Here is a 7,146-nt window from a genome sequence, read left to right on the forward strand (position 1 = left end):
TTTTGATATACAGGAGCATTAGGGAGTAAATCGAAGGCAGGATCACTGTTTCCTATGGTATGGCCCGCTTGATTATCAGATTGGTCCCAAATTTTGGCTCAACGGGTAAAATGATCTGGGCAATGGGATAAAAGGCTTAAATTATATGCATACATCAAGGTGGGGCCTGCATGAGTGGCCCACCATTTCTTTCTCCTTTGGCTAGCTCATTAGTACCCTCCCATGACAGTTTACGCTTCACTGTTCGGCCAATAGCACGTCCAGCGTCCAGGGACGCTGGACGGCATAGGAAGGCACTTCATTGTGGTGGGTCCCACGTGGATGTGGCCCACCAACACCTATATACATATAATATATATGTATATATATATCCTATATTATATATATTATATATATTATATTATATATCATATATATATTATATAAAATATATCATATAATAAGAAGGGCATTGGGCCCATTTTAACAGTGGATGGTGTGGATCTTCACCATCACAATGGAGAGAGAGAGAGAGAGAGAGAGAGAGAAACTAGAGAGACGGTGATGGAGAGGAGGGACCCCGCCACTATGGGCCCTCCATTGATACAACTCATACATCAAGTGGGTCCCACAACAAGTGGCCCTTAAAATTTAAAACAACGGTAGATCACCCACCTTTAGGCCTTCTCCTTGCTCCCTTAGGCTCCTAAGCTCCTTGCCTTCAACTTTGATGGAGGTTGATGGGGTTTTGATGGTGTGGATGAGAGATGAGAGGGTGGGCCACACTTGATGTTTTTGGAAGAGAGGGGTTGGACGTGGGATGTTGCTTGGGAGATTTGAGAAATGAGAGAGAGAATGAGAGGATGGGAGTGATATGGATGGGTGAGGTGTGATGGGTGATGGGTGATGTAAGGGAAGGTATGGGTTGGGTTGAAATTTTAGAAAAAGAGGAATGAGTGGAGAGAGAGAGAGAGTTGATTTTAAGGAGAAAGAGGGATGGGTTGTTGTACTTGGATAAGGTGAGACTTGACTTGTACTTGACATTGATTGATTGATTGATGGGACATATCGTAGAGATTCTCTCGAGATTCGCAACGCGCGGCGTTTCTTCGGAATAAACGCAGATCGACATCTTCTAGCCTGGGTATCGGTTCGGTGCGCGAGTTGCGACATTGGAACCGTGGCGACGACGGGGTCGCCAAAATACAAGTTTCAGATCGAGCCGACGTCGGTGCGCAGGATCTGGCTTAGGATCGCGCGCAAACGTTGGATACGGTGCGAAGGTTGCCGGAATTTGACCGGAAGGACCACGGAAGCCAACGGAACGGTACGGACTAGGACACGGGTCTTACAGTCTCACTGAATTTCTAGGTTCCCTCGCTTAATTTCTAGCTTCCCTCGCTCAATTTCTAGGATTCCTCGCTAAATTTCTACATTGTCTCGCTCATTTCCTAGGTTCCCTCGCTCAATTCCTACGTTACCTTACTCAAATCCTAGGTTACCTAGCTCAATTTCTAAGTTCCCTCGCACAATTTGTAGCTTCCCTCGCTCAAATCCTAGGTTGCCTCGCTGAATTTCTAGGTTCCCTCGCTCAAATTCTAGCTTCTCTCGCTCAATTCCTAGGTTGCCTAGCTCAAATCGTAGGTTCCCTCGCTCAATTTCTAGGTTCCCTCGCTCATTTTCTACATTGCCTCGCTTAATTTCTATGTTGCCTCGCTCAATTTTTAGATTCCCTCGCTGAACTCCTACTTTGCCTCACTCAATTTCTAGGTTCCCTTGCTCAATTCCTACCTTGCCCCGCTCAATTTTCAATTTGCCCACTCAATTTCATTTTTACCCCACTCAATTTCTAATTTGACCGTGAAGTGATTGAAATTGACCGCGAAGTGAATGAAATGTATTTTCGACCATCGACGTGATGGAATCTTGGAAAATAACTAGGTTGGTTGGCTAAAATAGCTTCTCCTACCCTAAAATCATAGGTGGTACGTCAAGTAACTAATTTTAATTTAGAAGGTATTCTTATTAAATATATAAAGAAAGAAATGAAAAACAAAAAAGAGAAATTTTTTTTTATATATGGCCAACCCGGTCGACCCCAACACGCTGATGTTTTTTTTTCCCCTGATGTAATCCCCACCGATTTTTGTGGGTCCCATTATGAGGTATGTGTTATATCCAAACCGTCCATTTATTTAGCGAACTCTTATTAAGGCTTGAGATGAAAAATAAGACAGATCTAGCTATCAAGTGGACTACACTATAAAAGGCAGTGGGGAATTAAACATCTACTATCACGCCCCGAACCCGGAGATCGGACTCACGGGAATCCCGATTGCCGAATCGGTGCCAACAGCCTCCGTAGTAGCCCATTCTCGGCTTTCAGCATCTATACGCCAGATTCCAATCCTGGGATCTTATAAGGAGGATTTTCGAATGAACATTTTTTTTGTAAGGAGCATAACCACAAGTTTACCCAAATCAAAAAGGTAACATCATCAGCACATATCCACTAATATAATTATTTGAATACAATGCTGAAAGGGAAATACATATATTGAAAATCAAAGCTCTAGAAGACCATTATGCGCCCCATGCTCAATGCTGCTGCAACCTATCGCCATGTAACGACCTTGGAAATTTTGTGCTAATCTTTCCTTAAGTAGTTGCTTTTGGGGTAATTAGCGCTATACTCGATTGCTTGTGAAATTTGCATCAATCACTTTAAATTGTATCTCCATGGCTCAAAACTTGTAGATTAGTTAGCGCTATGCTACTCTGAAATCTGAGATCCATCGCTAAATCCAGTTGTTCTGGGAAATTTTTGGAAGTTTTGGATCGGACCTGGACCACGCGTCGAAAGTCCGATAGCGATGATCTTAGGCTGTTGCGGTCACCATGTTGGGCTTGGTCATCACCTCGAAAATCAAGTCTATGTAATGTTCTGGGTCGATTTGATTGAGTTCGGAGTGAAGAGTGTGAGAACGGTTGGAAATTTATTAAGCTTTTATGAAATCTGAGTCGTGTCGCTTGCGCGATGATTTTAAGCTATCTGACCATTGGATTCTGACCCAATTTCACCCTCTGATCAAGGAATGTGGCCCAGGCATGTCCTTGTGCTTGTGGACCTGATCGAGATTCTGTGACCGTTGAATTGAGTGCGGTCCGCCACGGCTGATCTGAAGAGCCGATCGGTACGAAAACTCAGCTTGACCTAGATCCATGGTCAGTGAGCTTAAGTCCGACCTTTCGTGGTTATAAGCCCACCAGAAGTGCTTCGTTGGATCGTGAGAGGCTGGTTTTGGTTATACCCTAAGTATACCTTGGCCCTGGGGTTATTTTCATCAATTTTAGGCCTATTTATAGTCCTTAAACCCTAACTCTCTTTTCCATACGAATTTTTCTCTAACCCTAGCTTGGAAAGAGAGTAGAAAAGAGATAGAAAGTGAGAGATAAGTTGGTGAATCATCTTGGATTCTTTCTTGTTCTTCTTCATCCTTGAACCTTCACTTTGAATCGTTATTCTGACGATTCTGAGTTCATCTTGGGGTAAGTTAACCTAACCTTAATCTGTGTTAGAGCTTAGATTAGTCTTGGTATTGTTGTATTTCATTTCTATTCTTGCTTTAGGGTATTCTATCGCCGTTGACGAAGACAACTCGTCTGAAATCAGTTCGGTGTTTCTTTTCTGGCTTAAGGTGCGGACTTTAAGTGTATAGGTTATGGTTTTCAAGGCTTTCAAGGCCAGTTAATGATTTATTCTTGTTATGGATGAGATTTCACATGCCAAACGTTATGTTTATGTTGCGTTCCTGATATGCATGTGTTATATTGAGACTTGTGTATTCTATGTGTATGTATAAAGTACCGTATATGTATAAAATATGCACTTGTGTTTGCCATGATTATTTGTCATGTATGTATGCTAGATGTATGTGCGACAACTCCTTGGTAATGTGTGTTTTTCAACATACGTCATGTATGTTGTATTATGTATTCTAAGTGTTTGTAGAAATGTCTGAATGATCTAAAGTGTGATAATTGAACCTAGTATGGGCGTTGAGAAGCGATTCTCAACTCTCCCACTAGTATGTATGATTTCCTTCTTGCTGGTTACATTCCTTGTTGTTTAAGTTCAAGCATTACTTATGCTTACATTTATGTTAAGTTGATATTCTTCAAATGCTTGAGTACCACATGATTTGAGTTGCTGTTCCTATACTGTTCTACATTCCATACGAATATCTATTGTAGTGCAATGTGTTTGGGACTATGAATAGTCCAAGAAATCGGTAGTCTACCTTAAGGTTGTGGCTGAGATTGCTTTCGCCACAACGGACATAATTAGACGAACCCGAGCCGTATTAGAGTTGGCGGCAGTGGTTTGGCCACGTGGAGTGTTTGCGCACTCTATGTCGTTCAACCCAACGTGCGCTCGTGCTAGTCGAGTTCGTCAAGTAACCCGATTGTCCGATGTATGTTCACCATGTATTGGACGCTACTGCTTGAATCTAGGGTACCGAACTTACCAGTGAAATCCTAATAACCATGGTACCTTGATCCGCTAAGACTCATGAGCCGGACATGGTGGTATGGGACACTGTGGTCGAGCTGTCGGCCTACGCTGGGGTGACGAGTGTAACGACCTTGGAAATTTTTGTGCTAATCTTTCCTTAAGTAGTTATTTTTGGGGTAATTAGCGCTACACTCGATTGCTTGTGAAATTCGCATCAATCACTTTAAATTGTATCTGCATGGCTCAAAACTTGTAGATTAGTTAGCGCTACGTTACTCTGAAACTTGGGATCCATCGCTAAATCCAGTTGTTCTGGAGAATTTTTGGAAGATCTGGATCGGACCTGGACCGCGCGTCGAAAGTCCGATGGCGATGATCTTAGGCTATTGCGGTCACCGAGTTGGGCTTAACCATCACCTCGAAAATCAAGTCCATGTGATGTTCTGGGTCGATTTGATTGAGCTCGGAGTGAAGAGTGTGAGAACGGTTGAAATTTAATAAGTTTTTATGAAATCTGAGTCGTGTCGCTTGCGCGACAATTTTAAGCTATCTGACCGTTGGATTCTGACCCAATTTCACCCTCTGATCAGGGAAGGTGGCCCAGGCATATCCTAGTGCTTGTGGACCTGATCGAGATTCTGTGACCGTTGAATTGAGTGTGGTCGGCCACGGCTGATCTGAAGAGCCGGTCGGTATGAAAACTCAGCTGGACCTAGATCCATGGTCAGTGAGCTTAAGTCCGACCTTTCATGGTTATAGGCCCACCAGAAGTGCTTCGTTGGATCGCGAGAGTCAGGTTTTGGTTATACTTTAAGTGTACCTTGACCCTGGGGTTATTTTCATCAATTTGAGGCCTATTTATAGTCCTTAAACCCTAGCTCGCTTTTCCATACGAATTTTCTCTAACCCTAGCTTGGAAAGAGAGTGGAAAAGAGAGAGAAAGTGAGAGAGATAAGTTGGTGAATCATCTTGGATTCTTCTTTGTTCTTCTTCATCTTTGAACCTTCACTTTGAATCATTATTCTAACGATTCTGAGTTCATTTTGGGATAAGTTAATCTAACCCTAATCTGTGTTAGAGCTTAGATTAGTCTTGGTGTTGTTGTATCTCATTTCTATCCTTGCTTTAGGGTATTCTATCGCCGTTGACTAAGACAACTCGTCTAAATCAGTTTGGTGTTCTTTCCTTGCTTAAGGTGAGGACTTTAAGTGTATAGGTTATGGTTTTCAAGGCTTTCAATGCCAGTTAATGATTTATTCTTGTTATGGATGAGATTTCACATGCCAAATGTTGTGTTTACGTTGCTTTCCTGATATGCATGCGTTATATTGAGATTTGTGTATTCTATGGTATTTATAAAGTACTGTATACGTATAAAATATGCACTTATGTTTGCCATGATTATTTGTCATGTATGTATGCTAGATGCATGTATGACAACTCCTTGGTAAAAGGAATTGTCAAAATGCATGTATTTCAACATACGTCATGTATGTTGTTCCATGTATGCTAAGTGTTTGTAGAAATGCATGAATGATCTAAAGTGTAACTTGTTACACTAACTGCGGGCGTTGAGAAGTGATTCTCAACACTCCTATTGATGTGCATGATTTCCTTTTTGCTAGTTACATTCCATGTTATTTAAATTCAAGCATTACTTATGCTTACATTTATGTTAAGTTGATTTTCTTCAGATGCGTATGTACCATGATTTAAGTTGTTGTTCCATTACTGTTTTACATTCAATATGAATATCTGTTGTAGTGTTAGGTGTTTGGGACTATGCCTTAGTCCAGGAAATCGGTAATTGACCCTATGTTCGTAGCTGAGGTTGCTTTCACCACGTAGGACGTATTAGACGAACCCGAGTCGTATTAGAGTTGTCGGCAGTGGTTTGGCCACGCGGAGTGTTTGCGCACTCTATGTCGTTCAATTCAACGTGCGCTCGTGCTAGTCGAGTTCGTCAAGTAACCCGATTGTCCGATGTGTGTTCACCATGTATGGACGCTACTGCTTGAATCTAGAGTACCGAACTTACCAGTGAAATCCTAATAACCATGGTACCTTGATCCTCTAAGACTCATGAGCCGGACATGGTGGTATGGGACACCGTGGTCGAGCTGTCGGCCTACGCTGGGGTGATGAGCCTCCCCGTAGTGACCAGTGAGCAACTAAACTCGTGAGCCGATTATGGTGGTATAGGACACTATATTCGTGCTGTCGGCCTACATTAATTGGTGACGAGCCCTTTGTAGTGACCTCAAGCATACCTGGATACCACAATGAGGTGACGAGCCGAACTGTGGTAATAAAGGTGTGATAGGCGTGCATTGATTGGTGACGAGACCTTTGCTACGACCTGAAACCATATGATCATATGAGATGTCTAGGATTGACTACCCTAGAATGGATCACTGTTTGGATGGTGATATGAGGAAGGTATCTTAGCTTCCCAATTCTGCTGTGTGGAAATGGACTAATAACAACTTGGCAATCATATCCATGCACCGCATTTGCATGTGCTTTGTAGATGTGGCGCACTTTGAGGCGATGTCATGCGTAACGTGAGATGAAGACGCTGAGGGTGTACGCGTGAGGGCACGCATCATATTGCATACATCCTTGCATTAACAAGAGTACTTAGGATTTAT

The sequence above is a fragment of the Magnolia sinica genome, chromosome 12 (genome assembly GCF_029962835.1).
Source record: "Magnolia sinica isolate HGM2019 chromosome 12, MsV1, whole genome shotgun sequence".
In the NCBI taxonomy this organism is placed as follows: domain Eukaryota; kingdom Viridiplantae; phylum Streptophyta; class Magnoliopsida; order Magnoliales; family Magnoliaceae; genus Magnolia; species Magnolia sinica.